The sequence below is a fragment of the Nicotiana tabacum genome, chromosome 1, assembly GCF_000715075.1.
Source record: "Nicotiana tabacum cultivar K326 chromosome 1, ASM71507v2, whole genome shotgun sequence".
Lineage (NCBI taxonomy): Eukaryota > Viridiplantae > Streptophyta > Magnoliopsida > Solanales > Solanaceae > Nicotiana > Nicotiana tabacum.
Genome location: NC_134080.1, coordinates 81464674 through 81475812, shown reverse-complemented (window position 1 = coordinate 81475812; position 11139 = coordinate 81464674).

Below are 11139 nucleotides of genomic sequence, written 5' to 3'. Positions count from 1 at the left end.
AGATTATTCTAAAAGTTGAATATTTATCAAAATATGAGATTATACCTTGACCCATCTTATTATTTTGTAAATATATCTGTTAACAAAGAACTAAGAGAATATCCATTTCTAACAACAAGCCGAATTAACTCACAAATAAAACAAGCTATAAATCCTCCATTCGTTCTATATTATTACTATTCAGTATAATTGACCAATTTCTGATAACTGCTTAACGTAAAATAATATATATCTTGTGAATGTCAGTTCAAAATTTTCTTTTCATAATATAAAACTAGCATTTCAAAGAAGATCCCTGCAAACCCAAAACACTTAACTTTAAAGAAGAATATCGAGTGATAGGTCAATACAACTTTAATTTTTACATCTTATAAATGCAAGATTCAATCGTTACCAGACCTTCTCTTCGCATTGGTCTTCCACCTGGTTCCCAAAATAAAATAGAAGAAAATTAGAGAATAAGAAGTGAACAACAATTTCAGACGAGTGAAGTATAAATAGAACAAACAAGCACTTTTAGAACTTCAATATGTCCTTCTAATGAAACTTTGTCACTTTAATTGAACCTCGGCATTCAAATAATAAAATTAAATTGTGCTATATGATGTAGATTGTAACTACGTAATTTTTTATTTAAAAGAAATTAAGAAATCTATCATGTGACGCAAGTAAATTTATATTTGTTGATTTTCAATGTGTTCTATCATTAAATACGTAACGATTAAATTAACATAACACGGTGGTCCAAATGCCTTCGTCATTCTCTTTACAAACGGAAATGTCGAATTATAAGAAAGTGACTGCTTAAAGTTCAAAATTTATAATTGAATATATTTCCGAAATACTTAAGAAGAAAGCTACAGTTTCACATCATAATATTTATCTAGATATCACAAATAGTGAAAAATAGAAGGTAAGATTATGAAATCAGCCATGACATTGTACAACCTGAACTCTTAACTTCTTTATAGTTAGCCCTCAACAATATAATTAATTGAATTAAGACGTGGATATTAAGGAGATTGGAAAATGGAGAAATAAATATCGTAATACCAGTATTTTGGAAATTATTATTCCCATCAAGTAATAGGACCCTTGACCCAATCATAATTGAAGCCGGTCAATGAAACCAGATTATACGTCTATTCGCATGGTAGAAATTTGCCCTTTTACTATTCTACATATTTCTGTCCTTTTCTTTGACTGGGGGTAGTTTTTATTCACGTTGGCCTTGAGGATAGTTTTTACACACTCAGGATTGCTTGGCTTCTGAACAAATTATATCAAAATAATAATGTGAGAATCATAACATGAGGATTAAATAATAACGAGATTATTTGGTTAATATATATATAATTAGTAGATGTTTGGTTTATGTAACGACCCGGCCGGTCGTTTCATGAGTTATCGTTCTGTTTTTCCCATTTCTGTTTTTTATTGCCTTGTTCAGCTGTATTTTGTGTTATCGGGTTGGCTGGCTCGGATATAGGAGAGTGATCAAAATATTTTTTGGAGGTCCGGAGTAGATTTAGACTTGAATTGGCGAAATTGAAATTTTAGCGTTTTCCGGTTGATAGGTGAGATTTTGATATTGGGGTGAAAATAGAATTCCGGAAGTAGGAGTAGGTTCGTTGTGTCATTTGTGACGTTTGTGCAAAATTTCAGGTCATTCGGACGAGGTTTGGTAGACTTTTTGATCGAAAGCGGAATTTGGAAGTTTTTGGAATTCTTAGGCTTAAATCCGATGCAAATTTGATGTTTTGATGTTGTTTTGAGTGTTCTGAAAGTTGAAACAAGTTTGAATGATGTTATGGAATAGGTTGGCATGTTTGGTTGTGGTCCTGAGGGCCTCGGGTGAGTTTCGGGTGGTTAAACGAATCATTTCATGTTGAAGGAAATTGCAGAAAATTTGTTGTTAGTGCTGCAGCCATTTGTCCTTCGCGCTCGCGAAGGGTTAGGATGAGAGGCAGGAGGTTTGGCCTTCGCGTTCGCGATGGGGGTTCCGCTTTCGCGAAGGGTTGGGGTCAGTGTGCTTCATGTCGCGGGTGTGGAGTCGCGTTCGCAATGAGTGGGAAGGCTGAGTCTTCGCGTTCGCGTACGGGGAGTCGCGATTGCGATGAAGGAAAAGTGGTCAACTCAAGTTTGTACTTTGCGAACGCGAGGCGTTGACAGTGTTCATGAAGAAGGATTTTGAATAGCTGGGCAGAATGTTTTAAGAGGCTATATCCGCGATTTTGGGTCTAAGTTTCACCATTGTTGGGCGATTTTGGAGCTTTTGAGGAAGATTGAAGAGGGAATCAAAGGGAAACACTTGGAGGTAAGATTTATGGAATTAATACTCGATCCTAATGTGATTTCTATATAATTAATCATGGAATTTGTGGAATTTAAGCCTAAAAATTGGAAGTTAGGGCTTGGAAATTGGAGACCTAACTCTAGGGATTTGAGGGGTCATTTGTGGTCGGATTTTGATGTATTTGATATGCATGAACTCATGGAAAGATAAGGAGTTTATTAATGTAATTTTTATCGAATTTCAAGACGTGGGTCTCTTTCATAGACTGTGTAGTCTCTTTCATACTCTTAGACAGATGTTTAGATACTCATGATTGGTGACACCCCGATGTCGGGCTGTGTTTATTTCCGCATTTGTTCTATTTTACTTTCTTTTAGGATTTATCACCTATTAATGACTTAAATTGAATTATTATAACTATTAATTGGTTTTGGGGGTTTTTGTCGGTTGGCCTTGTTTCACGATAGGCGCCATCACGACCAGGTCAGGATTTAGGATCGTGACAAGTTGGTATTAGAACCTAGGTTACATAGATCTCACGAGTCATGAGCAGGTTTAGTAGAGTCTCGCGGATCAGTATAGAGACGTCTGTATTTATCCTTGGGAGGCTACAGAACCTTTAGGATACTTCATATTCTTGAAATTCTTATCGTGCAAATCTGTTGATCCGAGTACTAAACTTCTGTTATTCTATTCTCTCACAGATGGTGAGGAGACGTGCTACCATCCAGGATGGACGACCACCAGTATCCCCAGCTGTGGCCACTAGAGGCCGAGGACGCGGTCGAGGCCGTGATAGGGGCAGGGGTGTAGCCCACACAACAGCTAGGGCAACACCTGCAGATTTACCGACCGCCCCAATTCAGGATTAGGTCCCAGTTGTGGACGCTCCAGCAGAACCAACTCAGGTACCAACTGTGCCCATTGTGATTCTAGGGGTGTAGCCCGCACAGCAGCTAGGGCAGCACCTGCAGATTTACCGACCGCCCTAATTCAGGATTAGGTCCCAGTTGTGGACGCTCCAGCAGCACCAACTCAGGTACCAACTGTGCCCATTGTGATTCTAGGTCTTTAGGAGGCCCTGGCTCAGATTTTATCAGTATGCACTGGCATAGCTCAAGCAGTCTCAGTTACTACAGTCGCAGCTACTTCTCAGGCCGGGGGAGGCACTCAGACTCCCGTCGCTCGCACACCTAAACAGGTCGTACAGGAATTTTAGACACCAGGGGCACATCCAGCCCAGCCGGTTGCAGCTGTTGAGGACTGTGTAGCTCTTGCTATGCCAGAGGATGAGCAGCGTCAATTGGAGAGGTTTGATAGACTTCAGCCTACGACTTTCAGTGGTGTAGAGGGAGAGGATTCCTGGGGTTTTTTGGACAAGTGCCAGAGGATTCTTCGTGCAGCAGGTATTCTAGAGACCAGCGGGGTCGCTTTCACTACTTTTCAGTTTTCTGGAGCTACCTTCCCTTGGTGGGAGGCTTATGAGAGGCGTAGGCCTATTGGTGCAGCACCCCTTACCTAGCTGCAGTTCTCTGTTCTCTTTTCAGAGAAGTATGTGCCACAGTCTCACAAAGAGAATCTGCACAAGCAGTTCGAGTGATTGCGTCAGGGAGAGATGACTGTGACGCAACATGAGATGAGGTTCTCAGAGTTAGCTCATCATGATGTTTGGTTGGTTCCTACGGAGAAAGAGAGGATTAGCAGGTTTATTGATGGCCTCACATATTATCTTTGTATTTTCATGACTAGGGAGAGGGTGTCTGGTGCTACTTTTGAGGAGGTTGTTGACATTACTCGCGAGATTGAGTCAGTTCGTCGCTAGGAGCGAGATGAGAGCGAGGCCAAGAGGCCTCGGGGATCTGGTAGTTATGGTGGTTCTCCTTCGAGGTTAGTTTCAGCATGGTAGAGGTCGTCCATTCAGACATGCTCAATCAACTCGCCCAGGTTATCGTGAGGCGTCATCGGGTCATGGTTTTCACAGTTCACATCAGGGCCAGTTATCACTCAGTACTCTTCCAGCCCAGAGTTCGTCCCGTTCTCCTTCAGTTTTGGGCTCTTCTATGCCAAGTGCATCTGCTAGTCATTCCGATACTAGGGTTTCCCTTTAGTCCCAGTCTCCAGCACCCGAGAGTTGCAATGAGTGTGGAGAGTTGGGTCATATGTGGAGGTGGTGCCCTCGTCGTCTTGGGGGTTTATCTTAGTAGAGGAGCCAGCCATCAGCTTCAGCGCCAGTTACTTCACCACCACCCACCCAGCCAACTAGGGGTGGTGGTCAGTCAAGTAGGGGTCGCCCTAGAGAGGGAGGTCGATCAGGTGGCGGTCAGGCCCGTTTCTATGCACTCCCAACTAGACCCGATGTTATTGCTTCAAATGTTGTGATCACAGGTATTGTGTCAGTCTGCCACAGATATGTCTCTATATTATTTGATCTCAATTCCACTAATTATTATGTGTCATCATACTTTGCTCGTCATTTGTATACGCCTCGTGAGTCTCTTGTTTTGTCTATTAGTGTATCTACTCCGGTAGGCGATACTGTTGTTGTAGACCGTGTGTACCGGTCATGTGTGGTGACTATTTAGGGTCTGGAGACCTAAGTGGATCTTTTGTTGTTATGTGTGGTAGACTTCGATGTTATATTGGGCATGGATTCTCTATCACCGTATCATGCTATTTTGGACTGCCATGCTAAGACAGTAATGTTGGTTATGCCAGGTGTGCCACGGATTGAGTGAAGAGCTTCGACTGATTATGTTCCAAGTGGGGTAATCTCATTCTTGAAGGCCCAGCGTATGGATGGGAAGGGTTGTCTTTCTTATTTAGCCTTTGTGAGGGATGTTAGTGAAGAGACTCTATTGATTCTGTTCCTGTTGTGAGGGATTTTCTTGATGTGTTTCTTGCAGACCTGCCTGGCATGCCACTAGACAAGGATATTGATTTTGGTATTGATCTGGTGCCGGGCACTCAGCCCATTTCTATTCCATCGTATTGTATGGAACCAACGGAGTTGAAGGAATTAAATGAGTATCTTCAGAAACTCCTTGATAAGGGGTGCATTCGGCCTAGTGTGTCGCCTTGGGGTGAACCTGTTCTATTTGTGAAGAAGAAGGATGGAACGATGAAGATGTGCATTGATTACAAGCAGTTGAACAAAGTAACAGTCAATAACAAATATCCTTTGCCTCGTATCAATGATTTATTTGACCAGCTTTAGGGAGCGAGAGTGTTCTCCAAGATTGATCTTCATTCAGGTTATCACCAGTTGAAGATCAGGGACTTGGATATTCTTAAGACGGCTTTTAGGACCCAATATGTTCATTATGAGTTCTTGGTGACATGTATTTTGGGATGACCAATACCCCAGCAGCGTTCACACATTTGATGAACAGCGTGTTTCGACCTTATCTCGACTTGTTTGTCATAGTTTTCATTGATGATATTCTGGTATATCCGCATAGTCAGGAGGAGCACGCGAAGCATTTGAGAGTTGTGTTGCAGAGATTGAGGGAGGAGAAGCTTTATGCAAAATTCTCCAAGTGTCGGATTTGGCTCAGTTTAGTGGCATTCTTCAGGCACGAGGTGTCTAGCAAGGGTATTCAGGTTGATCCAAAGAAGATAGAGGCGGTTCAGAGTTGGCCCAAACCGTCCTCAGCCATAACGATTCTCAACTTTCTTGGTTTGACGAGTTATTACCGTCGGTTTATTCAGGGATTCTCATCTATCACATCGCCTTGACCAAGTTGACTCAAATGGGTACTCCATTCACGTGGTCGGATGAGTGTGAGGAGAGCTTCCAGAAGCTTAAGACTACCTTGACCACAGCTCCAGTGTTAATTTTGCCATTAGTTTTAGGTTCATATACCGTGTATTGTGATGCTTCGAGAGTTGGTATTGGGTGTGTGTTGATGTAGGAGTGTATAGTTATTGCTTATGCTTCTCATCAGTTTAAGCCCCATGAGAAGAACTACCTTGTTCACGATTTGGAGTTGGCTGCCATTGTTCACGCGTTGAAGATTTGGAGGCATTATTTGTATGGTGTGTCTTGTGAGGTGTTTACTGATAATCATAGCCTCCAGCACTTGTTCAAGTAGAAGGATCTCAATTTGAGGCAGCGGATATGTTTGGAGTTGTTAAAGGATTATGATATTACTATTTTGTACCATTTGGGGAAGGCCAATGTGGTGGCTGATACTTTGAGCCGGAAGGCGGTAAGTATGGGGATTTTGGCATATATTCTTGTTGGGGATAGACCTCTTACAGTTGATGTTCAGGCCTTGGCCAATTAGTTCGTGAGGTTGGATATTTCGGATCCTAGTCGGGTATTGGTTTGTGTGATTTCTCGGTCTTCCTTATTTGATCGCATTAGAGAGCGCCAGTATGATGATCCTCATTTGCTTGTACTTAAGGACATAGTTCATCACGATGATGCCAGATATGTGACCATTGGTGATTATGGGGTGTTGAGGATGTAGGGCTGGATATGTGTGCCCAATGTAGATGGGCTTCAGGAGTTGATTCTTGAGGAGGCCCATAGCTCGCGGTATTCCATTCATCCAAGTGCCGCTAAGATGTATCAGGATTTGAGGCAGCATTATTGGTGGAGGAGAATGAAGAAGGACATTGTGGGATTTGTAGCTCGGTGTCTCAATTGTCAGCAGGTGAAGTATAAGCATCAGAGACCGGGTGGCTTGCTTCAGCAGATGGATATCCCAGAGTGGAAGTGGGAGAAGATCACCATGGACTTTGTAGTTGGGCTCCCACGGACTTTGAAGAACTTCATTGGTATTTGGGTGATTGTGGATCGGCTGACCAAGTCCGCGCACTTCATTCCTGTGTGTACTACTTATTCTTCACAGCGGTTGGCAGAGATCTATATCCAGGAGATTGTTCGTTTGCATGGTGTCCCAGTTTCCATCATTTCAGATAGGGGCACTCAGTTTACTTCACAGTTTGGAGGTCGGTGCAGCAAGAGTTGGGTACTCAGATTGAGTTGAGCACAACTTTTCACCCTCGGACGGATGGGTAGTCCGAGCGCACTATTCAGATATTGGAGGACATGTTGCTTGTGTCATTGATTTTGGAGGGTCATGGGATAAGTTTCTACCACTCGCAGAGTTTGCTTATAATAACAGTTACCAGTCGAGTATTCAGATGGCTCCATATGAGGCTTTGTATATGAGGCGGTGTAGATCTCCAGTTGGTTGGTTTGAATCGGGTGAGGCTAGGCTATTGGGTACAGACTTGGTGGATGATGCTTTAGACAGGGTGAAGGTGGTTCTGGAGAGGCTTCGTATAGTGCAGTCGAGATAAAAGAGATATGCGGACAGGAAGGTTCGAGATGTGTCCTACATGGTTGGTGAGAAGGTTTCACCCATGAAGGGTGTTATAAGATTTGGGAAGAAAGGTAAATTGAGTCCTCGATTCATTGGGCTTTTTGAGGTACTTCGGAGGATTGGGGAGGTGGCTTATGAGCTTGCTTTGCCACCCAGCTTATCGAGTGTGCATCCGATATTTCATGTTTCTATGCTTCGGAAGTATATTGGCGATCCGTCTCATGCTTTGGATTTCAGCACGGTTCAGTTAGATAATGATTTGACTTATGAAGTAGAGCCAGTAGCTATTTTGGAGCATCAGGTTCGGAAGTTGAGGTCAAAGGATATAGCTTTAGTGAAAGTGCAGTGGAGAGGTTGGCCCGTGGAGGAGGCTACCTGGGAGACCGAGGGGGAGATGCGGAGCAGATGTCCTCACCTGCTTGAGGCTTCAAATATGTTTCTTGACTCGTTCGAGGACAAACATTTGTTTAAGAGGGGGATGATGTAACGACCTGGCCAGTCGTTTCATGAGTTACTACTCCGTTTTCACCATTTCTACTTCTTATTTCCTTGTTCAACTGTATTTTGTGTTATCAGGTGGTTGGTTCAGGTTTGGAGAGGTTTTGGTAAGGTTTGAGACACTTAGTCTCTTTTGAGTAAGCTTAAGTTGGAAAAGTCAACTAGATGTTGACTTATGTTAAAAAGGGCTCGAATTTGAGTTCTGATGGTTCTGATAGCTTCGAGAAGTGATTTGGGACTTAGCAGCATGATCGAAATGTGTTTTGGAGGTCCGGAGTAGATTTAGGCGTGAATTGGCAAAATTAGAATTTTGGTATTTTCCGGTTGATAGGTGAGACTTTGATATAGGGGTCGGAATGGAATTCCGGAAGTTGGAGTAGGTCTGTTGTGTCATTTGTAACGTGTGTGCAAAATTTTAGGTCATTCGGACGAGGTTTGATAGACTTTTTGATCGAAAGTAGAATTTGGGAGTTTTTGGAATTCTTAGGCTTGAATCCGATGCAAATTTAGTGTTCTGATGTTGTTTTGAGTGTTCTGAAGTTTGGAACAAGTTTGAATGATGTTATGGAATAGGTTGGCATGTTTTGTTGAGGTCCCGAGGGCCTTAGGTGAGTTTTTGGTGGTTAAACGGATCATTTCATGTTGAAGGAAATTGAAGAAAATCTGTTTTTAGTGTTGTAGGCATTTGGCCTTCGCGTTCGCGAGTGGGCCCTCGCACTCACAAAGGGTTAGGATGAGAGGTAGGAGGTTTGGCCTTCGCATTCGCGATGAGGTGTTCCGCATTCGCGAAGGGTTGGGATCAGTGTGCTTCGCGTTCACGGGTGTGGAGTCGTGTTCACGATGAGTGGGAAGGCTGAGTCATCGAGTTCGCGTACAGGAAGTCGCGATCGCGATGAAGGAAAAGTGGTCAACTCAAGTTTGTGCTTCGCAAATGTGAGGCGTTGACTGCGTTTGCGAAGAAGGATTTTGAATAGCTGGCAGAATGTTCTAAAAGGCCATATCCGCGATTTTGGGTCTAAGTTTCACAATTGTTGGGAGATTTTGGAGCTTTTTGAGGAAGATTGAAGTGGGAATCAAGGGGAAACACTTGGAGGTAAGCTTTATGGACTTAATACTTGATCCTAATGTGATTTTTACCTAATTAATTTATGGAATTTAAGCCTAAAAATTGGAAGTTAGGGCTTGGAAATTGGAGACCTAAATTTAGGGATTTGAGGGGTCATTTGTGGTCGGATTTTGATGTATTTGATATATATGAACTCGTGGAAAGATAAGGACTTTATTGATGTAATTTTTATTGAATTTCAAGACGTGGGCCCGGGGGTCGGGTTTGGCCAATTTCGGGATTTGTGTTGTAATTTGATTACTTTAGAGTGGGCTTTGTTCCCTTAGCATATTTTGATGGTTATGTACTGATTTTGGTTAGACTTGGAGCATCCGGAGGCCGATTCGAGAGGCAAGGGCATCACAGGTGATAGCTTATATAAGTTCACCAAACTATAGAGTACCTGGTCCCGTATGAGACTGATACACAGAATGCAGTAAAGACTGAACGTAAAGAAGGCAAGGGATTTTCTATGTGGAAAAATCTCACACAAGGGGATCAAAAAACCACGACCTACTCTTGTAGGCTTTTAACTAAACTAACTTGTAATCTATCTATTACAAGCCACTTTGCAATACTTCCGATTGCAAAGACTTCAAACTAACTTGTGATGCAACCACCAAAAGCCACTCTCTAACTCTCCTAGTTATAAACGATTTAACTTATGACTATTCCTAGTCACACCATAAACTCTAAAGTTTACGAATTTGGTTTGTTCCTAAGGCAGCGCTTCTAAGAAATCAAACTAGGAATTACAATGTAGAACAATTAACAAGATTACAACTCAACTATGGATGTACATAAGATTCATTTAGAGACTGATCCTTAGTGGAGTTATCTTCTTGTTCTTGACACACACAATGACTTCAATGCCGGATGAATGTTTTTTCTTCTTGAGAGAATATTACTTAATGCACAAGTGATGGTGTGTCTTGCACCAAGTTGTTTTATCACAAAAGATATCACAATGGATAGTGATGTCAACTCTTGGTGTACTTCTTCCCAGTGTGAAGTGACTGTTGCACTGTCTGCACATCCACTTCTGGGCAGTTGCATTCCAGCTGGATAGTGGACTTTGTACTTCTGTAAGGACACACCAACGGACCAGGTCCTGGTTGTGTTCCTCTTTTGTAACAGTTGCCAGATGGTCACTTTCTTCTGCTACGTTCCAACTGCGCACTTGACATGTACTTCTGCTAGAGAACCTTAAGGGAGTAGGCCCCTGTTGTGTTTCTCTTTATATTGAATGCGTACAGTCACTGACTTGTGCTTTTTGTCGGAGAACCCTAAAGGACCAACACATCGGGTTCCTGTTGTGTTCCTCCCTGTGGTCGTTCATTCATTTGCTGATTTTCAAACTTCGAACAATTCATATGAGATGTGTATCATGTGCGACAAGGTTCTCTAGCTGGTTCTTCATAACAAGTTTGTTAGATCATCAAAACATAAGAAGCATAAGGCTAAGACATTGAAAACCCAACAACGGGCTAGAGTTTAGATTGGATAGAGGTAAGTAATGATTGTAAATACTATCTTGAGGGTATGAAACCCCAGATTATACATCGTTGTGCTATTTGGAGGTGACAAACATGTTAGATAGTGAGCGTAGGGTCGTGCACTATTGGGGATTCTAACTTAGTTCGTCCTGTATGATTGTTTAACCACGTATTTGATTGAAAATTCATTGCTATCATCATATTTGGGCTTCGTTCCAACTGTTTTGGACCCTTAGGGGATTTTTACTACTATATTCCTCACTGTTTTGACTTTATATTTGTACTTAGTCATGTTATATTCTACTATTTTCATAACTCGGCCATGTTTACTCTGTTTTGACATCTTAAATGATATTTTGGGTTGAGCATCATATTTTACTATGCCCGAGTAACTTTTAGAGATTTCTAACT